The 26,508-nt window shown below is 45.9% G+C and overlaps 1 protein-coding gene across 1 annotated transcript in view; it reads left to right on the top strand.

Moving 5' to 3' along the window:
• Positions 1-590: 590 nt before the first annotated feature.
• The window catches only part of LOC125634802 (interferon-induced very large GTPase 1), a 41,449-nt gene continuing 15,531 nt past the window's right edge, over positions 591-26,508 (top strand). The window contains exon 1 of the mRNA XM_048846039.2: positions 591-737. The gene's annotated coding sequence lies outside the window, so the exon portion shown is untranslated. The remainder of the gene's footprint in view (positions 738-26,508) is intronic.

Genomic DNA, 26,508 nt, shown 5'->3' with positions numbered 1-26,508 from the left:
ACGAGTTCCTCTCCCCATACAGCGATCAAATCCAGCACCTCCCGTTCGGTCCATGCTGGAGCTCGTCTGCGATTCTGGGACTGCATGGTCTCCTGTGCTGCTGGGCTCTGCGTGGTCACCTGTGCAGGGGAGCTCGCCACGCTTGCTAAACAGGAAATTGAAATTCAAAAGTTCCCGGGGCTCTTCCTGTGTTCCTGGCCAGTGCATCTGAGTTGAGAGTGCTGTCCAGAGCAGTCACAATGGAGCACTGTGGGATAGCTCCCGGAGGCCAATACTGTCGAATTGCGTCCTCGCTAACTCAAATTCGACCCAGCGATGTCGATTTCAGCGCTAATCCCCTCGCCGGGGAGGAGTACCGAAATCGATGTTAAGAGCCCTTTACGTTGACAGAAACGACTTCGTCGTGAAGACGGGTGCAGGCTTAAATCGAAATAACGTGGCTAAATTCTAACTAAACTTGTAGTGTAGACCAGGGCTGAGAGTGTGTCCCAGACCCTGCCAGGTTTCACTTTGCTCGCTCCGGTCAGAACTTTGCTTAGCCAACAGGTGACTTTTTTCACCCTTTCTAAAAACTCTGTGATTTACAGGAAATCAGGGGAAGTTATTGGCAAGCTACCAAAACTGAAACTGAAACTGTGCTGTATAAATAGCCTTGCAGAATCACCGGCTTGAGACAGAGGAAAAATCGGAGGAAGTGCAGAGCAAAGCAGAGAGCTGGAGAACGCTGGCGACATAAGGTACAGTGCTCGCTTTTAGGGACATAGGAATTCTCACATATTGTGGGCACCCTGCAAGATGTGGGCCCCCAGGCAGGGTTTAGATGAGAACAACGACCCACCCCGTTCAGTCTCCTGTCTCTGACAGTGGCCAGTCAAACCTGCCACCCCTGCCTCTAGCGTAAATTTCTTCCTAATCCCCAGCAAGGCAGTTAGAGGTTGGCTCATGCCTTGACATAGGAGGGTCTTGTCCCTTCCAAACTTTTGTTTTTAAAACCCCTGCTATTGTAACGCTGGAAGTTCTCATCATCCAGATAATTGTCCAGATCTTTTCTGAGTGCTGCTAAGCTCCTGGGGACAGATTTTCAAAGGTATTTATATGCTTAAAGATGCAGATAGATGCGCAGGGGGATTTTCAACAGCGCCAAGGGTTCTGATTGATCTCTGTGTGTTTTGCAATCTGTTTTTTGCCCACCTTTGTTTTTCCCTACTGCAGGGGTGGCAGGTTTGTAGAAATTTTGGTATTGCCCAGAACCTGCCCCTCCCCAAACTCCGCCCCCCACCTGTGCAAGGCTCTAGGAGGGAGTTTGGGTGGGGGAGGAGGTCTGGGGTGCAGAACCTGGGCTGGGGCAGGGGATTGGGATGCAGGAGGAGTGCAGGGTGCAGGCTATGGGAGGCAGTTTGGGGATGGGATGTGCAGAGGGAGGGGGTGCAGGTTCTGGGAGGTAGTTTGGGGATGGGAGGAGGTGCAGGGGTGAGGGTTGTGGAGTGAGGCAGGGGATGGGTTTGGGGTGTGGCTAGGGATGAGGGGTTTGGGGCATGGGAGGGGATTCAGGGCTAGGGCAGAGGGTTGGGGTGTGGGGTGAGGGCTGTGGGGTGGGGCTGGGGATGAGGGGTTCATGATGCAGGAGGGGGCTCAGGGTTGGGGCAGAGAGTTAGGATGCGGGGGGATGGGGCTCTGTCTAGGACTGGGGATGAGGGCTTTGGTGTGTGGGAGGGGCTCAGGGTGAGAGTAGGGGTGTGGGGGGATGAGAGCTTTGTCTGGGGCTGGAGATGAGGGGTTGGGGTGTTGGAGGGGCTCAGGGCTGGGGCAGAGAGTTAGGGTGCAGGGGGGTGAGGGCTCTGGCTGAGGATGTGGGGTGGGGCAGGGCTGGGGATGAGTTTGCGGTGCAGGCAGGCTGCCCCGGGACTGGAGCCAGAGAGGAGGACTCCCCGCAGCCCTCTCCCTGCTGGCAGCAGCGAGCTCTGGGGTAGGGGCCCCCTCTTCCCCCCAGCAGCACACTCGCCCCCACCACTGTCACTGCACTTGCTGCTAGGGCCCCTCTCAGGTCCAGGAATCTCCCTCGCCTCCACTGTGGTGGGTGCCGTAGGACGGGGCGGGGGGGGGGGGGGCTGCCATCACACATGCGCCTCCTCCCCTGCTTGCTTCTACCCCTCTCTGGGGGTGGGGGATTGGGCTGCCCCTTGCCCAGCGTGGGGCAGGAGCGGTGACTGCGGGCGGGGGGCGGGGACTGTGCTGGTGGAGGGTCCCACCGGAAAAGGGAAGGGTCTGAGGGGGAAGGGCAGGGGCAGTCTGGATGGGGGGCACTAGGGCACCTGTGATGGGAGTTGATGCAGGGAGGCAGCATGGAGCTGCAGGGGAGAGGCAGGGACGCTCTGCTCCGGGGAGGTGTGTGCGGGGGCAGCAAGGGGAGGCCGGTGGCCACATGCGGGGAGGCACTTGGGGGCGGCAGGCGGGGTTTGGGGGGGGAAGGCCTGGCCCCGAGCACTGGTAGAGCCGGGCCCCCAGGCCCTGAATATTGCTGGAGCCTGGGCACCAGGAGCCCATATAACTTGCCTCCACTGCCCTACTGCACGAATGGTTCTGGGGTGCTGGGGCTTTCCCCACATCAGGCAACACTTGCCGCAGTGTTATCCACTTTCCTGTTGCTTTGCTGATAATGGGCGGCCTGAGTGAAATTAGAGAAGAAAACTATTAAAATCACCCACATGTACTGTGTAAAAGAGAGCTGTGACCTGGGTTCAACAGCTGACCAGGAGGGCCAATGGGAAGATGAGAGTTCAGAGATGATCTGGTCGGGCAAAGGGGGACACCTGGGCTCAGGAACAGGCTGTGGGTTCAGGATGGTCACGGTGGGGGGCTCCTAGTATCTGAACTGGCTGGCAGGGTCAATGGGGAATGGGGAGCCCACATTCCTGAGCAGGCAGGACTGGAGTTGGACCTGGGATCAGGCACAGGACAGTAGCCAAAAATGAGCAGGGGCCCAGAATTTCCCAGGGACAATCCTACAACTAAACCAGGTGTTTGTGGGTTATTCAGCCACTGCGGGGGCTGTACAAAATCTAGTGGATTTTAGGTTATTTTGATATGAATCAGGATTTGATACAGTTATTTCTGCAGCTTGGATAAGCTTACAAGCTCTGGATATTTATCAGACTGTATGGGTCCCCTTCCTCTCCCTGTGAGGTTTGAAATGATCCACTGTCACAAAGACCCCACCCCCAACCCTGGCTGTAGGGATTTCTTAGGGGAGGAGAGCAGATCTGTTCCCTATGGGTGTGTCATAAATATAAAGGGAAGGGTAATCACCTTTAAAATCCCTCCTGGCCAGAGGAAAAATCCTCTCACCTGTAAAGGGTTAAGAAGCTAAAGGTAACCTCGCTGGCACCTGACCAAAATGACCAATGAGGAGACAAGATACTTTCAAAAGCTGGGAGGAGGGAGAAAAACAAAGGGTCTGTGTCTGTCTGTATGATGCTTTTGCTGGAGACAGAACAGGAATGTAGTCTTAGAACTTAGTAAGTAATCTAGCTAGAGATGCGTTAGATTATGATTTCTTTAAATGGCTGAGAAAATAGCTGTGCTGAATAGAATGGATATTCCTGTCTCTGTATCTTTTTTGTAACTTAAGGTTTTGCCAAGAGGGATTCTCTATGTTTTGAATCTAATTACCCTGTAAGGTATTTACCATCCTGATTTTACAGAGGTGATTCTTTTTTACTTCTATTAAAAGCCTTCTTGTAAGGAAACTGAATGCTTTTTCATTGTTCTAAGATCCAAGGGTTTGGGTCTGTGGTCACCTATGCAAATTGGTGAGGATTTTTACCAAACCTTCCCCAGGAAGTGGGCTGCAAGGGTTGGGAGGATTTTGGGGGCAAAGACGTTTCCAAACTACATTTTCTCAGAAACCCAGATAAAGTTTGGTGGTGGCAGTGGAAGTCCAAGGGCAAAGGGTAAAATTAATTTGTACCTAAGCTGGTAAAAGTAAGCTTAGGAGGTTTTCATGCAGGTCCCCACATCTGTACCCTAGAGTTCAGAGTGGGGAAGGAACCTTGACATGGTGGCAGAGTGGTGGGATTAACCTGAAATCATTTTGAGATCAATTTGAGATTTTCTGAACCAGAAACACAGATTTTAAAAAGGAAATATTTTTTTTTCCTTTGGGGCTGCTGGAAAGGAGGTCCAACTGAAAGCAGCTAGTTTTCTCTCTGCTTTGGGGCCAGAGCAGAGACAAAAGGGAATTACCTTTGTGAATTGCAGGTTTTCTTTGCCTGGAGGCAGAGTAGTTAACCTCCTGCAGGGAAATTCACAAGTCTTCACAAACCTGAAGGTTTTGGGTTTTTTTTTTTTTACCTAAGAGTAAATAGGGGGGTGTTCTACCCACTTGCGTGGAGACAAAGGTGGTAGGGTTTTTTTGGGGGTGGATTTTTCTGTAGGCTGATAATCACTATCAGAGAATATAGGTATCCTATTCCAGCACAGCAAAATTTTACAAGCCAAGTTTTGTTTGTTTTATGTCTAACCCTCGGGTGTAAAGTTAGTTAAAAAACAGAGAGGAAAAGATGACAGACACCAAGGCACTACACAAATTGGAGTTAGCCAAACTGGAGGCAATGAAAGATGCCGAAAAAGCCCTAGAAGCTGCTCACAGGAGAGCAATGGAGGCAAAGGACAAAGAAATGGAGGCAAGGGCCAAAGAACTGGAGGAGAAGGAAAAAGAAAGGAAGCATGAACTGGAGATGGAGAAGGTAAAGGCTCAGCAGAATATACCAACAAACCCTAGCAATCCTTCTCCAGGTACCACTTCCCATCCCAGAAAGTTCCCCACCTACAAGGCAGGCGATGATACTGAGGCCTTCTTAGAAAACTTCGAAAGGGCCTGCCTTGGGTGCAGCATCTCTACCAACCAATACATGGTAGAGCTGAGGCCACAGCTCAGTGGATCCTTAGCTGAGGTGGCAGCTGAAATGCCTAAGGAACACATGAACAAGTATGAACTGTTTAAAACCAAGGCAAGAGTCAGAATGGGGATAACACCCGAGCATTCTCGTCGGAGGTTCAGAGCCCTAAGGTGGAAACTAGACGTGTCATTTACCCGACATGCCTAACACATAGTGAAACATTGGGATGCCTGGATATCAGGAGCAAGTGTTAAATCTCCAGAAGTGTTGCCCTTCCTCATGCAAATGGAACAATTCTTACAGCGTGTTCCTGAGGAAATAGAAAGATACATCCTAGACGGGAAGCCCAAAACTGTAATCGAGGCAGGAGAGATTGGAGCCAGATGGGTGGAGGTGGCAGAGAAGAAGAAAACTGGTCGCAGTTGGAGCGGAGACCAGAAGGGACAACCCCAGACCACACCTTATTACCGGGGGCTGCCCAAAGCCCTACCTACCTCCCAAAGAACCCTCCAGACACCTTATCGTCCCATCACCCCATTCTCCAGCAACCCGCCTCGCCCCAGTGACCTGTCAGCTGGACGATGTTTTAAATGTAACGAGCTGGGGCATGTAAAGGCCAGCTGCCCCAAGAACCCCAACAGATTACTGTTCATTGCACCGGAATCACCCCAGAGGTCCTCAGGCCCAGATATATCTCAGGTACCCTTGGAGCAGAGGGAGACTGTGAGTGTGGGCGGGAAGAAGGTCACCGCGTGGAGGGACACCGGAGCACAAGTGTCAGCTATCCATGCTTCCTTAGTGGACCCCAATTTAATCAACCCAGAGATCCAAGTGACGATTCAACCCTTCAAGTCCAACTCTTTCAATTTCCCTACAGCCAAGTTGCCTGTCCAGTACCAGGGCTGGTCAGGAACATGGTCTTTTGCAGTCTACGATGATTATCCCATCCCCATGCTGTTGGGGGAAGACTTGGCCAATCATGTGAAGTGGGCCAAGAGGGTGGGAATGGTCACCCGCAGCCAGGCGAAACAAGCCGTGAGGCCTAGCTCTGTTCCAGAAACTTCTATCAGGACCCGGTCTGAGGTGATGGACCCGGACCCCAGGCCAATGTCTGCAACAGCAGTGGTGGATCCAGTCCCAGAAACCCAGACGGAACCAGTCCCGGAACCGTCGGAACAACCAGCACCAGACCCAGTGCCAGCACTGAATCCAGTACTTGCAACCCCAACACCAGAGGGCCCCACCGAACCTGAACTGGCAGCAGCCGATAACCCTACACAAGAGGCTCAGCCGGAGCCTGAACCCCAACATAGAGCACCAGCAGAGAGCGGATCACAGTCATCGGAAACAGCCCCTTCCCCTGCATCGCTTCCAGAGGGACCAAGCATAGGTCCACAATCCAATGAGGAACTGATGTCTCCAGCATTGAGGGAACAGTTCCAGATCGAACAGGAAGCAGATGAAAGCCTCCAGAGAGCTTGGACAGCAGCACGGAGCAACCCACCGCCTCTCAGCTCTTCTAATCGATCCAGGTTTGTTGTAGAAAGAGGACTTTTTATACAAGAAAACTCTTTCTCGTGGACTCCAGGAAGACTGGCATCCTCAGAGACAGTTGGTAGTTCCAACTAAATACCGGGCCAAACTCTTGAGCTTAGCCCACGATCACCCTAGTGGCCATGCTGGGGTGAACAGGACCAAAGACCATTTGGGGGGGTCATCCCACTGGGAGGGAATGGGCAAGGATGTTTCTACCTATGTCCAGTCTTGTGAGGTGTGCCAAAGAGTGGGAAAACCCCAAGACCAGGTCAAAGCCCTCTCCAGCCACTCCCCATCACTGAAGTTCCATTTCAGCAAGTAGCTGTGGATATTCTGGGTCCTTTTCCGAGAGAGACTCCCAGAGGAAAGCAGTACATACTGACTTTCATGGATTTCATAGAATAACAGAGTTGGAAGGGACCTCTGGAGGCCATCTAGTCCAACCCCCTGCCCAGAGCAGGACCAATCCCAACTAAATCATCCCAGCCAGGGCTTTGTCAAGCCTGACCTTAAAAACTTCTAAGGAAGGGGATTCCACCACCTCCCTAGGTAACGCATTCCAGTGTTTCACCACCCTCCTCGTGAAAAAGTTTTTCCTAATATCCAACCTAAACCTCCCCCACCGCAACTTGAGACCATTACTCCTTGTCCTGTCATCTGCTATCACTGAGAATAGTCTAGATCCATCCTCTTTGGATCCACCTTTCAAGTAGTTGAAAGCAGCTATCAAATCCCCCCTCATTCTTCTCTTCCGTAGACTAAACAATCCCAGTACCCTCAGCCTCTCCTCATAACTCATGTGCTCCAGTCCCCTAATCATTTTTCTTGCTCTTCGCTGGACTCTCTCCAATTTTTCCACATCCTTCTTGTAGTGTGGGGCCCAAAACTGGACACAGTACTCCAGATGAGGCCTCACCAATGTCGAATAGAGGGGAATGATCACGTCCCTCGATCTGCTGGCAATGCCCCTACATATACATCCCAAAATGCCATTGGCCTTCTTGTTGACTCCTATCCAGCTTCTCGTCCACTGTCACCCCTAGGTCCTTCTCTGCAGAACTGCTGCCTAGCCATTCGGTCCCTAGTCTGTAGCGGTGCATGGGATTCTTTCGTCCTAAGTGCAGGACTCTGCACTTGTCCTTGTTGAACCTCATCAGATTTCTTTTGGCCCAATCCTCCAATTTGTCTAGGTCCCTCTGTATCCTATCCCTACCCTCCAGTGTATCTACCACTCCTCCCAGTTTAGTGTCATCTGCAAACTTGCTGAGGGTGCAATCCACACCATCCTCCAGATCATTAATGAAGATATTGAACAAAATTGGCCCCAGGACCGACCCTTGGGGCACTCCACTAGATACCAGCTGCTAGCTAGACATGGAGCCATTGATCACTACCCGTTGAGCCCGACAATCTAGCCAGCTTTCTACCCACCTTGTAGTGCATCCATCCAGCCCATACTTCTTTAACTTGCTGACAAGAATATTGTGGGAGACCGTGTCAAAAGCTTTGCTAAAGTCGAGGAATAACACGTCCACTGCTTTCCCTTCATCCACAGAACCAGTTATCTCATCATAGAAGGCAATTAGATTAGTCAGGCATGACTTTCCCTTGGTGAATCCATGCTGCAACCCATTTTGCAACCCGATGGCCGGAAGCAGTAGCTCTAACTAACCCCAGGGCTAAAAGTGTGTGCCAGGCACTAGCAGACATTTTTGCCAGGGTAGGTTTGGCCCTCGGACATCCTCACAGATGCAGGGACTAATTTCCTGGCAGGAACTATGGAAAACCTTTGGGAAGCTCATGGGGTAAATCACTTGGTTGCCACTCCTTACCACCATCAAACAAATGGCATGGTGGAGAAGTTTAATGGAACTTTGGGGGCCATGATACGTAAATTTGTAAATGAGCACTCCAATGATTGGGACCTAGTGTTGCAGCAGTTGCTCTTTGCCTACAGAGCTGTACCACATCCCAGTTTAGGGTTTTCCCCATTTGAACTTGTATATGGCCATGAGGTTAAGGGGCCATTACAGTTGGTGAAGCAGCAATGGGAGGGATTTACACCTTCTCCAGGAACTAACATTCTGGACTTTGTAACCAACCTACAAAACACCCTCCAAACCTCTTTAGCCCTTGCTAGAGAAAACTTACAGGATGCTCAAAAAGAGCAAAAAGCCTGGTATGATAAACATGCCAGAGAGCGCTCCTTCAAAGTAGGGGACCAGGTCATGGTCTTAAAGGTGCTCCAGGCCCATAAAATGGAAGCATCGTGGGAAGGGCCATTCAAGGTCCAGGAGCGCCTGGGAGCTGTTAATTATCTCATAGCATTCCCCACCTCCAACCGAAAGCCTAAGGTGTACCATATTAATTCTCTAAAGCCCTTTTATTCCAGAGAATTAAAGGTTTGTCAGTTTACAGCCCAGGGAGGAGACGACGCTGAGTGGCCTGAAGGTGTCTACTACGAAGGGAAAAGTGCTGGTGGTGTGGAAGAGGTGAACCTCTCCATGACCCTTGGGCGTATGCAGTGACAGCAGATCCAGGAGCTGTGCACTAGCTACGCACCGACGTTCTCAGCCACCCCAGGACTGACTGAACGGGCATACCACTCCATTGACACAGGTAATGCTCACCCAATTAGGGCCCAACCTTACCGGGTGTCTCCTCAAGCTAAAACTGCTATAGAACAGGAGATCCAGGATAGGTTACAGATGGGTGTAATCCGCCCCTCTGGAAGTGCATGGGCATCTCCAGTGGTTATAGTTCCCAAACCAGATGGGGAAATACGTTTTTGCGTGGACTACCGTAAGCTAAATGCTGTGACTCGCCCAGACAACTATCCCATGCCACGCACAGATGAACTATTAGAGAAACTGGGACGGGCCCAGTTCATCTCTACCTTGGACTTAACCAAGGGGTACTGGCAGGTACCGCTAGATGAATCTGCCAAGGAAAGGTCAGCCGTCATCACACATCTCGGGCTGTATGAATTTAATGTACTCCCTTTCGGGCTGCGAAATGCACCCGCCACCTTCCAAAGACTTGTAGATGGTCTCCTAGCGGGATTAGGAGAATATGCAGTCTCCTACCTTGACCATGTGGCCATATTTTCGGATTCCTGGGCAGAACACCTGGAACATCTACAAAAGGTCCTTGAGCGCATAAGGGAGGCAGGACTAACTATTAAGGCTAAGAAGTGTCAAATAGGCCTAAACAGAGTGACTTACCTTGGACACCAGGTGGGTCAAGGAACTATCAGCCCCCTACAGGCCAAAGTGGATGCTATCCAAAAGTGGCCTCTCCCAAAGTCAAAGAAACAGGTTCAATCCTTCTTAGGCTTGGCCGGTTATTACAGACAATTTGTACCACAATACAGCCAAATCGCTGCCCCACTGACAGACCTAACCAAAAAGAAACAGCCAAATGCTGTTCAGTGGACCGAAAAGTGTCAGAAGGCCTTTAACCAGCTTAAAGCGACTGTCAAGGTTCCTCCCCCACTCTGAACTCTAGGGTACAGATGTGGGGACCTGCATGAAAAACCTCCTAAGCTTATCTTTACCAGCTTAGGTCAAAACTTCCCCAAGGTACAAAATATTACACCCGTTATCCTTGGACTGGCCGCTACCACCACCAAACTAATACTGGTTACTGGGGAAGAGCTGTTTGGACACGTCCTTCCCCCCAAAATACTTCCCAAAACTTTGCACCCCACTTCCTGGACAAGGTTTGGTAAAAAGCCTCACCAATTTGCCTAGGTGACTACAGACCCAGACCCTTGGATCTTAAGAACAATGAACAATCCTCCCAACACTTGCACCCCCCCTCTCCTGGGAAATGTTGGATAAAAAGCCTCACCAATTTGCATAGGTGACCACAGACCCAAACCCTTGGATCTGAGAACAATGAAAAAGCATTCAGCTTTTTACAAGAAGACTTTTAATAAAAAATAGAAGTAAATAGAAATAAAGAAATCCCCCCTGTAAAATCAGGATGGTAGATATCTTACAGGGTAATTAGATTAAAAAACATAGAGAACCCCTCTAGGCAAAACCTTAAGTTACAAAAAAGATACACAGACAGAAATAGTTATTCTATTCAGCACAATGCTTTTCTCAGCCATTTAAAGAAATCATAATCTAACACGTACCTAGCTAGATTACTTACTAAAACTTCTAAGACTCCATTCCTGTTCTGTCCCTGGCAAGAACAGCACACAGACAGACACAGACCCTTTGTTTCTCTCCCTCCTCCCATCTTTTGAAAGTATCTTGTCTCCTCATTGGTCATTTTGGTCAGGTGCCAGCGAGGTTACCTTTAGCTTCTTAACCCTTTACAGGTGAGAGGAGCTTTCCCCTGGCCAGGAGGGATTTCAAAGGGGTTTACCCTTCCCTTTATATTTATGACGGCGACACTCATGTCTGACCCTGTACTAAGGGCTCCAGACTTTGACAAACCATTCCTAGTAACTACAGATGCGTCCGAGCGTGGTGTGGGAGCAGTTTTAATGCAGAAAGGACCGGATCAAGAATTCCACCCTATAGTGTTTCTCAGCAAAAAACTGTCTGAGAGGGAAAGCAACTGGTCAGTCACTGAAAAAGAATGTTACGCCATTGTCTGCGCTCTGGAAAAGCTACGCCCATATGTTTGGGGATGGCGTTTCCACCTGCAAACCGACCATGCTGTGCTACAGTGGCTTCATACCGCCATGGGAAATAACAAAAAACTTACTCGGAGTTTAGCTCTCCAAGATTTTGATTTCGATATCCAACACATCTCAGGAGCTTCTAACAAAGTGGCTGATGCACTCTCCCGTGAAAGTTTCCCAGAATCAACTGGTTAAAATTGTCCTTGAGATGTGGAAAATATTGTTAGTCTTTATGTACTTGGTAGTATATTTAGAGGTGCATGTGTCTTATTAACTCTGTTTTTCCTAGAGCTCCAGGAAGAAATCCCAGCCAGCGTTTCACCCTAGCTGTGATTTGGGGGGCGTGTCATAAATATAAAGGGAAGGGTAAACACCTTTAAAATCCCTCCTGGCCAGAGGAAAAATCCTTTCACCTGTAAAGGGTTAAGAAGCTAAAGGTAACCTCGCTGGCATCTGACCAAAATGACCAATGAGGAGACAAGATACTTTCAAAAGCTGGGAGGAGGGAGAAAAACAAAGGGTCTGTGTCTGTCTGTGTGATGCTTTTCCAGAGACAGAACAGGAATGGAGTCTTAGAACTTAGTAAGTAAGCTAGCTAGAGATGCGTTAGATTATGATTTCTTTAAATGGCTGAGAAAATAGCTGTGCTGAATAGAATAGATATTCCTGTCTCTGTGTCTTTTTTGTAACTTAAGGTTTTGCAGAGAGGGATTCTCTATGTTTTGAATCTAATTACCCTGTAAGGTATTTACCATCCTGATTTTACAGAGGTGATTCTTTTTTACTTCTATTAAAAGCCTTCTTGTAAGGAAACTGAATGCTTTTTCATTGTTCTAAGATCCAAGGGTTTGGGTTTGTGGTCACCTATGCAAATTGGTGAGGATTTTTACCAAACCTTCCCCAGGAAATGGGTGCAAGGGTTGGGAGGATTTTGGGGGAAAGACGTTTCCAAACTATGTTTTCTCAGGAACCCAGATAAAGTTTGGTGGTGGCAGTGGAAGTCCAAGGGCAAAGGGTAAAATAGTTTGTACCTTGGGGAAGTTTTAACCTAAGCTGGTAAAAGTAAGCTTAGGAGGTTTTCATGCAGGTCCCCACATCTGTACCCTAGAGTTCAGAGTGGGGAAGGAACCTTGACAGGGTGTCTTCAGGGGGGTCCCCCACGTGCTTTTCCTACAAAGTTTTCTTTGGGCCCCTGGTGCCGTGAGCCACCCGGCTCTGGAGGAGCCACAAATGTAAAGGAGAATCTCAGTTTCATTTTAAAAATCAAAAGGCAGATCCCTGCAACGAGCCTTGAAAACATAAAGCAAATAAACCAACGCAGAGCAATCACTGGGGCTGCAAGGAACTCGTAGCCGGACTCCGCTCCTGTGGCAGGCAACTGGGCCCTAGAGATCCCACACACAAACACCCCCTGTACTCGCTTTCTGTGGGAAATGAGCTGTGTTCCACCATATGACTGATCTTCCCAAAACCCTCAGGCCAGCTCAGGATACAGCAGTCTGATAATCCCGGACAGGAGTCTGCTAAGCTGCAGTGGGGGATGGGGACAAAAATCATTTTGCAGACCTGCTTACAAATGGTTAGAGGAACTCTGCCTTCTCTCCCTTGTGTCTGAGCTGATACAAACCCTTTGCTGTCTAAATCCTTCACACTCTGCTCTCCCTTCCTATTTGCTCCTGGCTCTTATCGCATTGCCCCTCCCCTCCACTGTGCCAGCAACGGCAAACTCCATCCTACCGTCTCTTCCTCCCTCTCCTCCTGCACCACCAGCTATTCACCCACAGCCTCGTTCACATGACTCCATCCCCTCGGCACTAAACCCTGACCACTCAACCACCTCCTGCCTACCTCAGAACCACCCAAACTCCATCATTCCCTCTGTCTTGTCACACACACTCACACGCCCCTAGCACAGGCTGAGAGACCCCCTTTGGCTACCCAATCTCCCCACAGCTCACACCCACCCCTCAGCTCTGAGCCATGTCGCACCCAACTCCTCCAGACAAACTCCAACCCCCCCCCCTCCAGGCACAGAAAACCCACCCCCAAGTGCAGAACTCTTCCTCTGCCCACCCGACACCCATCACCACTAAGCTCAGAAACCCCCTGCTTGTGCTGGGAAAGCAGGAACCGGGGAGGCGTGGGTCTGTGATCTGAAATAGCCCCACAGAAGCTTGAATTCCTTTTTCTGTGCCTGGCTCTTTATTCACAGAGGTGTCCTGCAGCCTTCAAAGCAGCGGTGTCCAGTACGTTCGCCACTAGCCACATGTGGCTAATAGGCTATTGAATTGTGGCTAATGCATGTGATTTTTTTATAATGTGACTAATAAGAAAAATTCAAAACCACACGGGTGGCTAGCATCGAATTTCTATTGGACGCCGCTGCTCCAGAGGCTGGAACAGCTCCAGAGTCCACCAGGCGCTCCCCAGTGGCAGCAGGGGGTACCCCAACCACATTGTACCCCTGAGCTGATATTGGTGGGACGTAGCCCCATTGTTCCCTAAGGACCAGCTGCCCCTGACCACTGAAATACAAATGACAGCGATGGGGACATCAGTAGTGTCTCCACGATTAGGATTTGCATGAAAATCTGTTTGGTTCACACTTAAATGATTAAATTCTGTCTACAAACTTGGCCTTGTGACTCTTCATAGACCAAATTAATTTCCCATGTAATACTTTTAGAAAAAACATTGACAAATGGGTGCAGAGGAAACATTTAAAAATTCTCCTTCTTAAAATTTTACTATTTTCCTACCATTCTGTTGGGATCCTGTAACAAAATCAGTCACAGTCTCCACAAATTCCAAATGTCGCACACACTTTGATAACATCTCAGAAATAGGCCACTTTTGCGCCATTAAAATTAAATGCATAAAGAGTTTTCCCCCTTCTTTGGGATTCCAAATGATCCTGAATTTTAACTGACAATAGTTAGGCACACGGGGAGTTGAGAACTCCTGCTTCTTCTGGAGGCATCAGTTGCAGCTCCAGAATTGAAGTGAGTTTTGCACTTAAAGCAGGGATTCATCCTTTTTTAATGTATGAAAAAATACATCATATACGCCCCAAACTCATAGCATTGACTCTGAGTATAGAATGACTTTTACGAGCATATGCAAGTAAAACAATTAATTCATTTCAATTAAAGTAAATTTTAAAGTGAGTCCTTTAAAGACATTACCACCGGGTGGCAGACACATTTGTCCCTAATGTTCTCAGTAACCAAATAATACTGATTCTTTAAACTTCCCATGTAGTTAAAACTTACTGAAATATTATGCATAAGTTACATATGAAGATTTTATTTTAGATTTAAGGTCATTTTTTGCTATTATATTTCATAAGTGACATTTTCTCCTTCAGCAGGGGCTGGGGAATAATCTTCATTCCACAAGAACTGCCCTCTTTCGAAATGTCGGCCACCAGTTCTTAATTAGACTGAGGCCGCAGGCTTTCCTAAACAAGGAAAGCCACTGCTGCCATTCACCTGAGCCTCGTTCTTCTTCACAGCATAGGAAGCTACCATCTTCCCTGGGGGCAACTTGGATTCACTACCCTTGGAAACAGTGGAAGCTGGCAATCATTTTGAAAGAGGGCATCTTAAATCTGTGCAGCCAGTAAGCTCAGTCCCACTGGTAACAATGAGAGATGGCAGCCATTTTGCCCTGGATGCATGGGCTTGCACACAAAACTAAAAATAGCAGAGTAGACATTCCCACTTGGGCTGCAGCCTGGGCTCTGAGACCCAGTGAGCGGGGAGTGGAGGGGAACAGGATGTATGGCTGGGAAAGCCCTGGGACCAGGCATATCATGAAGTAGCTTGGGCTAAGCTTTTAGTGTTTGTTGGTGCACTTTGTCCCAGGGCTTTGATAGAAAGTGGTCAACTCTTCATGAGTTTCTTCAGAGACTTTTTAATGCTTTACCCTGGCAACAGATACATTTTCAGTTATGAAAAATGAAGGCCAAAATTACCATTAATCCGAATGATTTCTAAGCAACTCTTTGCACCACATTTACTGAACAGAGAGGACAAGAGGGAGGAGGAGAGCGAGAGTGTCTGGGAGGGGGCAGGGGGGATGCATGAGGGAGTGTAAATTTGGGGTGTACCCTCTGGCTGATTTTTGTGGCTCCAGAGCTGCATAAAGCAGCCCTGGCATACTGATTAATCTGGCCCTAAACATTTACGTTTTTAAAATGACTTCAAATCATTAGAAATATCGCATGGTAGCATTTGCTTTGAGTTTCTTGTTCAATGTTCATGTAGCACGTTTTTAATTAAAAAACAAGGAAATTCCCAGGCAAAATGCATGTTCAAGGGGATTTAAGATTGAGTGTATGTAACACCAACAGACCCCAGTCGTTGGTGGGCGGGATCGAATCTGGGGCCTCTGGAGCTTAGTGCATGAGCTTCTACCGCATGAGCTAAAAGCCAACTCGCTGGTAGCTAAGGCTGTAGAGGAGACTCATTTCACTCTCTCTCTCTAAGTGGTCTCGGTGCCACTAGATGGGACAGAACCCCACACCCAAAAGATGTGTGGGTTACATGTACATTACAGGGATGTTATAATTATCCCCACTATAAACCCAGGAAATTCAGAGTTAAGGTTAAAAGAAATCCAAACAAATTGGGTTACGGAAATGCACAATTTGGGGACCCAAACCACCTTATATTTGCCTTTTAGGGATACAGGGAAAGAAAAATAAAGAAAAAAAAGTCTTTACCAATCAGTTTAATCTCACCTGGGGCCACACACATGGAAATACCTTAACTGAAGCCATGCAGTTATTTCATGGTGTCACTAAAGGACAGAAGGGACCTTGTTTGGGTGCCCTCACTGTGCATGTCCTTACCACAATAAGTTTGGGTTTCTTTTTACTGTACTTTAATTATGCATGTGTGACTGGGGTCCTAGTGGGGAGCCAGCTGTGGTCTCTCAATTAGGGTGAACTGCAAAGAATGGGGCAGCCAAACCACAAAAAGCTGGTGGATATTCCAATACTTAGATTTACCAAGACAGCATAAAACAGCTTCTTTATTACCGCGCTGGTTACTCAGAAGTCCAAACAACACAGTTCCCTTAAAGTGATCCAGCCTCAGGCCTCCAGGTACCTACATCAAATATGATGAAAATTTCTGTAAATTTTATTTCATCCTATAAAAGAAAAGGTTCCACCAATCCCAAAGAATCGGACATGTCACCTCCCAGGTTAGTGAATGGTTCAGATCTTACCCAAATACACGCTACAGCCAGTTCTTATTAACTAAACTAAAATTGATTAAAAAACAAAAGAGAGCAAGTGTGGTTAAAAGGTCAATGTACAGACAGACATGAGTTCAATTCACTGAGGTTCAGATTCATAGCAGAGATGGTGAGCGTTGTAGTTACAAAGAGTTCTTTCAGAAATAGTTCATAGGTCATAGTCCAATGTCCAAATCTCATATTCAGGGCGTACTAGCATAACTGGGACCTCAGTCTTGCGACTCAAACTTCCCCTGATGAAGTCTAAGCAGATCTGAGATGACGGAATCAGCACCCAAGGGTCTTTTTAATCAGTGTTCTAGCATCCAGTTGACCACACAGTCCTGGTTAAACAATAGGCTTTTGCTTTCTAAACACCACCAGTAATTAGTTACACAAATTAACCTAGGGTAATTTGTCCATTAGGCAGTCTATTACAAACTTCAAAGAGACATATAGACGATGACATTATTTTACCCAAAATTCATCCAAATGTTAATATTCCCTTTTGATCTCTGAATCAGTAGTTATAGTGACAGACAGGAACTGTCTGTTTAGGGGAGCATCTGAGATACACACAATTAGTATTACTTCTAACAATATAGGTTTGTTTCAGAGTAACAGCCGTGTTAGTCTGTATTCGCAAAAAGAAAAGGAGTACTTGTGGCACCTTAGAGACTAACCAATTTATTTGAGCATGAGCTTTCGTGAGCTACTTCATCACATCCGATGAAGTGAGCTGTAGCTCACGAAAGCTCATGCTCAAATAAATTGGTTAGTCTCTAAGGTGCCACAAGTCCTCCTTTTCTTTTTGCGAATATAGGTTTGCATTTCAAAGTTCTAGCCTATTTAGCATGAATGGCCCTAATTATCATTCCCAGACCTTTCTAACATGACTTTAAAGGTGGGCTTGGGTCATTCAGACTGCAAACTGTTTAACCCTTTCTAGCCACGGATCACTCCCGCAGTGTGAGACTGGTGTTGAAGGGAGAAATTAGAGCTCCTGGATACACCTTAAGAACCTTCCAACATTGATATGAGCTGTGTTTACATTGAATTCTTTGTAAGGCCAAATTATTGAGGCATGCTTTGGTTCCAGCCAAAAACTTAGTCCAAACTTTGTGAAACACTTTAGTGATTCCAGGGTTTGTTCTATGTGTTGACTTAACATAGCCATTAATGTTCTTCAGAGAGCGCTTAGTCCGGTATTCAGCATGAAGGCTGTGAGGTGTTGTACCTCCGTTTCCCCTTTTGTGCAGCCTTTCAAGCTTGTAGTAGTTTTTCTGCTGTGGAAAGTTTTAGAAATGTGTCTATGCATCAGCTGTGAAACTTCAACATAATGAGGCTTTTTAACACAAAGTGTGTTCTTGTTGAACCAAACGGCATAGTCACGCGGATTTCTATTATGTACCACTCCTAAAATGCTCAAGGGCTTTTCCAAAAGGGCATGCACATTGTACAGTCTTACAGTTTTTAGTATCAGCAACAAGTTAGTTACAATCATAACATCAGGTTTATCACATGTGAACGTTTACAATCATTTTTTGTCATGCCAAGCCTTTGGTTTAGACAAATCATTCTTTAGGTCACCTTGTTCAATAACCCTTTTGAACCTTTGTAGCTTTTTCTTGAACTCGGGATCTTCCTTAACATAGACTTTTAGTTTAACCACTTCCTTGGGGTTTTGGTATTTTAGAGTTAACCTGTGGCTTTTATTTGCAAGGTTCAATGCTTCCCTTTCTCTCTGTCCAGTGAGGTCAAAATCTGAACTCTTTTGTGTAATAGAATCCATAGGCTGGCTGGGTGCGTCCTCTTTGCTAATGACTGTGGCAAGTCTTTCTCCCCCCAGTCAGTCAGGTAATTTGCATCAACACAGACACTAGCTTGTTTACTAGTTTTCAAATCCTCAAGCTTTACCAATTCCAAGGCTGGCCTCTGTCTTAAAGAGATACCATCCATTTTCACTAACAAGCTAGACTCAAAGTTCTGTTGTCCTTCCATTACCAACCTCTGCTTCCACATGGAATCAGATGTCAAGTCCACTAAGAGACTACAAGTCATATCCAAAATATCTAGAGATGAGAGTTTACCTGCCATCCCCTATATTCTCAAGAGATTAACTGCACAACTGTTCGCCTGCTCTGCAGATTTAGCTGTCCAGTCTTCCCTCTGAACCTGAGATACAGACTGTATACTCAAAGAATCAACATGGAGACAATCCTGTCCCAACAACATTGTCTCCCCGACAAGCTGGTTAAGCTTATAGGGATGTTTGAACTCCCTAACAATTTGTATTCCATCTGAAATCTCTTCAAAGCTATCCACACTAGGTCTTTCTAAAGCAACATCAGTGGATCCATACACTTCACAAAGACTCTGGCAGTTAGGAACTGGAACAAGTCTCCCAAACAAACTGTTGCTTTCTCTATACAGGTTTCAGAGTGGTAGCCATGTTAGTCTGTATCAGCAGAAAGAACGAGGAGGACTTGTGGCACCTTAGAGACTAACAAATTTATTTCAGCATAAGCTTTCGTGGGCTACAGCCCACTTCATCAGATGCATGCAGTGGAAAATACAGGAGGAAGATATAGATATAGATATACAGAGAACATGAAAAAATGGGGGTTGCCATACCAACTCTTTAACGAGACCAATCAATTAAGGTGAGCTATTATCAGCAGGAGAAAAAAAACGTTTGTAGTGATAATCAGGATGGCCCATTTCTAAGAGTTGACAAGAAGGTGTGAGTAACAGTAGGGGGAAAATTAGCATGGGGAAATAATTTTTACTTAGTGTAATGACTCATCCACTCCCAGCCTTTATTCAAGCCTAATTTAATGGTATCCAGTTTGCAGATTAATTCCAGTTCTGCTGTTTCTCATTGGAGTCTGTTTTTGAAGGTTTTTTTGTTGAATAATTGCGACTTTTAGGTCTGTAATTGAGTGTCCAGAGAGGTTGAAGTGTAGCCCACCTTAATCAATTGGTCTTGTTAAGGAGTTAATGTGGCAACCCCCATTTTTGCATGTTCTCTGTGTGTGTGTGTGTATATATATATCTATATATATCTTCCAACTGTATTTTCCACTGCATGCATCTGATGAAGTGGGCTGTAGCCCATGAAAGCTTATGCTGAAATAAATTTGTTAGTCTCTAAAGTGCCACAGGTACTCCTGTTCTTTCTCTATACAGTGATTCACCCTGAGTTAATTCAATCAAATCACTTCCACACCCATCAGTTGCAGCAAACTGCTTGCAAAAACTACCCTTTCTAGCCATGTGTCACAGCATGTTTAGTATATTAGGTCTGGGGATAATTATAATATGTCTGAAAAATATTTAAACCTAAATTACTGCTCGGTACTCTGTACCTTAGCTCTAGAGGGAACCTGTGCCTTCAGATGTAACCAGTACATGTGGTATCTGTGCATTTCCATGCCTTGACATGTTTGGATTTCTTTTAAGTTTAACCTTACCTCTGAATTTTCTAGATCTGTAATGCTTCTTTGGGGATCATTAAAACATCGCTATCATGTTCTTTCTGTTAAATTGTTACATGGTTTTTAAAAAACAAGGAAATTCCCAGATTAAAATTTCCGATGTGAAAATTAAACATGAAACCAAAGAGTTTGAGAGTGAATGAGACTGAATGCCAAACTGTTCTCAGGAAGATGGTGACCTGGCCACATATGCTGTCAACACGACTATGTTCCCTGAGAACTGCTTGGCTTCCGTCCCACTGAGAATAAGAGATGCCGGCCATTTTGAAAGGGGTCAGTTTGCCATGGAACTATCTGTAGTACATCATCATTCTTCAGCCATGGCTGAAGGGGAAAACTTTACTGTGAAGAATGGAAGCAAAAAATGACCATTAATCCTAAAAAAAACCCCAAACCATCAGATGTAACCAATACATAAATGATTTTGAACTATCCGGTCAGTTTGAAAGGTCTGCACTATTCTATTATTAAGATGATTTGGGACAAAATAAATGTGGACGAGATGATGGTATAGGAAGGAGGGGTGTAGATTCATTAGGAACTGGGGAAACTTTTGGGAAAGGAGGAGCCTATACAGGAAGGATGGGCTCCACCTAAACCAAAATGGAACCAGATTCCTGGCACTTAACTTTAAAAAGGTCGTAGAACAGTTTTTAAACTAAGGGCTGGGGGAAAGCCGACAGGTGTGTAGGAATATGTGGTTTGGACATCCCTTCGGGGAGGATCTATCAATGGAGAATCTCTATGTCCTAGTGAGGACGAGAGGATGGAAAATGATAAAATACAGGCAGAGTCTGATCAGAAACAGTCAAACGAAAAAGAGTCCCATTCAATTACATGGTGTAATGACAGACAGCTAAAAGGAGACAAGATTTTAAAGTGCTCATATACCAATGCTAGAAGTCTAAGTAATAAAATGTGTGAACTAGAGAGCCTCGTATTCAATGAGGATATTGATATAATAGGCATCACAGAAACTTGGTGGAATGAGGATAATCAATGGGACACAGTAATACCAGGGTACAAAATCTATCGGAAGGACAGAACAGGTCGTGCTGGTCGGGGAGTGGCACTATATGTGAAAGAAAGTGTAGAATCAAATGAAGTAAAAATCGTAAATGAACCAAACTTTACCATAGAATCTCTATGGATAGAAATTCAGTGCTCTAATAATAAGACTACAGCAGTGGGGAGATATTACCGACCACCTGACCAGGATGGTGATAGTGACTGTGAAATGCTCGGGGAGATTAGAGAGGCTATTAAAATAAAAAACTCAAAAATAATAATCATGGGGGATTTCAATTATTTCCATATGGACGGGATACATGTCACCTCAGGACGGGATGCAGAGATAAAGTTTCTTGATACCTTAAATGACTGTTTCTTGGAGCAGCTGGTCCTGGAACCCACCAGAGGAGAGGCAATTCTTGATTTAGTCCTAAGTGGAGCACAGGATCTGGTCCAAGAGGTGAATGTAGCTGGACCGCTTGGTAATAGTGACCATAATATAATTAAATTTAATATCCCTGTGGCAGGAAAAACACCACAGTGGCCCCACACTGTAGCACTTAATTTCAGAAAGGGGAACTACACAAAAATGAGGTTAGTTAAATAGAAATTAAAGGGTACAGCGCCAAAAGTGAAATCTCTGCAAGCTGCGTGGAAACTTTTTAAAGACACCATAATAGAAGCTCAACATAAATGTATACCCCAATTAAAAAACACAGTAAGAGAACCAAAAAAGAGCATGTGGCTAAACAACAAAGAAAAAGAAGCAGTGAGAGGCAAAAAGGCATCCTTTAAAAAGTGTTAGTTAAATCCTAGTGAGGAAAATAGAAAGAAGCATAAACACTGGCAAAGGAAGTGTAAAAATACAATTAGGAAGGCCAAAAAAGAATTTGAAGAACAGCTGGCCAAAGGCTCAAAATGTAATAGCCAATTTTTTTTAAGTACATCAGAAGCAGGAAGCCTGCTAAACAACCAGTGGGGCCACTGGACGATCGAGGTGCTGGTAACTGGTTGAAAGATTGGAAACAAAGGGTAGGTATAAATGGTCAGTTTTCAGAATGGAGAGAGGTAAATAGTGGTGTCCCCCAGGGGTCTTTGTTCTGGGACCAGTCCTATTCAACTTGTTCATAAATGATCTCGAAAAAGGGCTAAACAGTGAGGTGGCAAAATTTGCAGATGATACAAAATTACTAAAGATGGTTAAAACCCAGGCAGATTGCAAAGAGCTACAAAAGGACCTCCCAAAACTGGGTGACTGGGCAACAAAATGGCAGATGAAGTTTAATGTTGATAAATGCAAAGTAATGCATGTTGGAAAGCATAATCCCAACTATACATATAAAATGATGGGGTCGAAATTAGCTGTTACCACTCAAGAAAGAGATCTTGGAGTCATTGTGGATAGTTCTCTGAAAACATCCACTCAATGTGCAGCAGCAGTCAAAAAAGCTAACAGAATGCTGGGAATAATTAAGAAAGGGAGAGATAATAGGACAGAAAATATCATGTTGCCTCTATATAAATCCATGGTACGTCCCCATCTTGAATACTGTGTGCAGATGTGGTCACCCCATCTCAAAAAAGAGATATTGGAATTGGAAAAGGTTCAGAAAAGGGCAACAAAAATGATTAGGGGTCTGGAACAGCTTCCGTATGAGGAGAGATTAATAAGACTGGGACTTTTCAGCATGGAAAAGAGACAGCTAAAGTGAGATATGATTGAGGTTTATAAAATCATGACTGGTGTAGACAAAGTAGATAAGGAAGTGTTGTTTACTACTTCTCATAACACAAGAACTAGGGGTCACCAAATGAAATTAATAGGCAGCAGGTTTAAAACAAACAAAAGGCAGTATTTCTTCACACAATGCACAGTCAACCTGTGGAACTCATTGCCAGAGGATGTTGTGACTGCTAAGACCATAACAGGGTTCAAAAAAGAAGTAAATAAATTCATGGAGGATAAGTCCATCAATGGCTATTAGCCAGGATGGGCAGGAATGGTGTCCCTAGACTCTGTTTACCTGAAGCTCGGAATGAGCGACAGGGGATGGATCACTTGATGATTCCCTGTTCTGGTCATTCCCTCTGGGGCACCTGGCATTGGCCACTGTCAGAAGACAGGATACTGGGCTAGATGGACCCTTGGTCTGACCCAGTAGGGCCATTCTTATGTTCTTAAATATTATGGCACCTGTGCTAAATTTATTTTAAAAAAAAACATTTTAAAATCAAATTTAACTCACGAACACATTATTCAATTTACTTGTACATTTTCAGAAAAATTCATTCTGAACTCAACAAGTGGCATAGCTTTGGAGAGCACACACTGTATGTTTCATACATAATCAGGTGAAGGAATCCCTGCTTTAAGTGCAAATCTGAACTCAGCCCTAACTATGGAACTGTAAGGATCCTGGAGTAATTGTAAGTGGTGCCTCTGTACCGCAAAACAATGCATCTGGAAGTGAGGGTGGATGTAGTGTTCGTATTGTTTCACAGTTACAAATTATAAAAAAATTATTTGGTTAATGGGAGTTGTCCCTTTAAGAACAAGGTGTGGCAGGCTTACACCATATTTGAAACTGAGAGCAACATGTGGAAGATTTTGCTGCCTTGTTCAGAGAATGGGAGAAAACCCTGCTTGTGAGCATCAACATGGTCAGAACTTCATTTACTAAACTTCTCTTTCCAGAAAGCAAGTCCCATTCTCACAGGTGTCACATTAATGGTTATGGAGGCTGTCAGTCTGAATCCAGCTCAGCTCAGCAAGAATTATAAAGGGCTTCCACTTAATGGATGTTTGATAGCCTCTCTACATAACCAGTTTGGTGAGTCCCAGGTCCAGCTCCCATGTCACAAACCTATTGCTATTTTTTGCACTGGACTGTAGCTCTTCAGGGTAGGATAGGGTCGGTCTCTTACTATGCGTTTGTACCGTGCCTACCGCAACGGGGCCCCGATCTCAGGTGGCTTTGCTAGCAACACCTTGTTCGGCAGGGGACAAAATTGCTTTAAATTTACAGGTTTCAGAGTGGTAGCCATGTTAGTCTGTTTCAGCAAAAAGAATGATGAGTACTTGTGGCATCTTAGAGACTAACACATTTATTTGGTGCCACAAGTGCTCCTCGTTCTTTTTTTTTTAATTTACAGCAGTCGGCAGGACGAATTGTCACCCACACTTTGGGAGTGGCCAGGGGAAGTTCAAAAGTCAGAAGACAGGCCAAAAAAAACCACAACAAAGAAAACCCCACTAGCTGATAATTTTAAACAGTCATGATTACTGGACCCATCACATGAATTTTTGGGATCTCTCTCATGACCTTTTCATTCTTGTGCCTGGCAGGACAGGGCTGAGCACATTCCCAAATCCCTTTACCCCACGAAAGGAGTTGGGCAGGGCCGGAGATGAGCATCTCTTGCCACAGCAGCTCCCCTCATGTCAAGGTTCCTTTCCCACTCTGAACTCTAGGGTACAGATGTGGGGACCTGCATGAAAGACCCCCTAAGCTTATTCTTACCAGCTTAGGTTAAAAATTTCCCCAAGGTACAACCTTTGCCTTGTCCTTGAACCCACTGCTGCCACCATCAAGCGTCTTACACAAAGACCAGGGAAAGAGCCCACTTGGAGATGTCTTCCCCCAAAATATCCCCCCAAGCCCTACACCCCCTTTCCTGGGGAAGGCTTGATAAGAATCCTCACCACTTTGTACAGGTGAACACACACCCAAACCCTTGGATCTTAAGAACAATGAAAAATCAATCAGGTTCTTAAAAGAAGAATTTTAATTAAAGAAAAGGTAAAAGAATCACCTCTGTAAAATCAGGATGGTAAATACCTTACAGGGTAATCAGATTCAAAACATAGAGAATTCCTCTAGGCAAAACCTTAAGTTACAAAAAGACACAAAAACAGGGATATACATTCCATCCAGCACAGCTTATTTTGCCAGCCATGAAACAAAAGGAAATCAAATGCATTTCTAGCTGGATTACTTACTAACTAACAGTTGTAAGGCTGCATTCCTGATCTGTTCCTGGCAAAAGCATCACACAGACAGACGAACCCTTTGTCCCCCTCCCCATCCAGATTTGAAAGTATCTGGTCTCCTCATTGGTCATTTTGGTCAGGTACCAGCGAGGTTATCTTAGCTTCTTCACCCTTTACAGGTGAAAGGGTTTTGCCTCTGGCCAGGAGGGATTTTATAGCACTGTATACAGAAAGGTGGTTACCCTTCCCTTTAGAGTTATGACACCTCGCAAAGAGCCTTGTGAAAGTGTCTAGCTGGTTCCACGGCTCTCAACTTATTATTTATTTTGATGACATGGCCGTGCCTGAGGGCCAGCTGAGAAGAGAGACTTGGTGTGCCAGCCACTGAACAAAAGAGTAGAAGACCGTCCCTGCCCCGAAGAGCTAACAAGACCAGCCCTGTGGGAACAGGTCAGAACGTACCAGCACAGTGAAGGGCTGCAAATGTCATTCGTGCCACATTTTTTTAAAATTCTTTGGGTGGAATTTAGAGTTGGGGATTCCCTCCGAGACCTTTTCCACTCAGCTTAATCCAGAACACCTCGTCCAGTTCCGGGAGACACTTCATCCAGCTCTCTGGGATCCAAACCCTCCGTTCGAATGTGGGCTTGTCACTGAGGGTTCTTTTCTGGGGCATTTCATAAAGCTACACCTGAGGTGACCAGGCTCCGGGGTAGGGCAGTGGGTTAGGATGCACCACAACTCCAAAATACACCATTACCAATCAGATTAGGCCGAGCTGCCGACTTTCTGATTTGCCAGGGGGACGCTCGACCTCCGCTCTGCTCCACTCCAGGCCCTGTCCTCAATCCACGCTTTCCCCCAAATCCCCACCCCCGCCCCTTCCCGCCCCGTGCCTCCCCCTCCCCCAAGCGTGCTCCACCCACACTCCTCCCCCAGCACCTCCTGCATGCTGCTGAACAGCTGATCGCGGCGAGTGGGAGATGCTGGGAGGGAGGGGGAGGAGCTGATCACAGGGGCTGCTGGTGGGTGCTGAGCACCCACCAACTTTTGCCCATGGGTGCTCCAGTCCCGGAGCACCCATGGAGTCGGCACCTGTGAGATTAGGTACATATTCTAAAACACACCAACACACGCACATTACTTTCCACATTGTATCACACGCTTTATGACTGGCTTCTAATCTTGTGAATCAAGCCCTGTATAGATCACAAGCTGTCCATGAGCTACAAAGTGTGCTAGAATACAAAACTACAGCTGCAATCTTATCACACATTACTCTTCTTCGTACTATTTCTTTAGTAAGGGGGGATATGATGGAGTTACAGCGCCAAAAGTGAAATCCCTGCAAGCTGCATGGAAACTTTTTAAAGAGACCATAATAGATGCTCAAATTAAACGTATACCCTAAATTGAAAAACATAGTAAGGACCAAAAAAGAGCCACCGTGGCTAAACAACAAAGTAAAAAGAAGCAGTGAGAGGCAAAAAGGCATCCTTTAAAAAGTGGAAGTTAGATCCTATTGAGGAAAATAGAAAGGAGCATAAACTCTGGCAACTGAAGTGTAAAAATATAATTAGGTAGGCCAAAAAAGAATTTGAAGAACAGCTAGCCAAAGGCTCAAAAAGTAATAGCAAAATTTTTTTAAGTACATCAGAAGCAGGAAGCCTGCTAAACAACCAGTGGGGC

Source organism: Caretta caretta, chromosome 3, assembly GCF_965140235.1.
Source record: "Caretta caretta isolate rCarCar2 chromosome 3, rCarCar1.hap1, whole genome shotgun sequence".
NCBI classification, from domain to species: Eukaryota; Metazoa; Chordata; order Testudines; family Cheloniidae; genus Caretta; species Caretta caretta.
The sequence above is the reverse complement of the archived record's forward strand: the minus strand, read 5'-3'. Positions and strand labels throughout refer to the sequence as shown.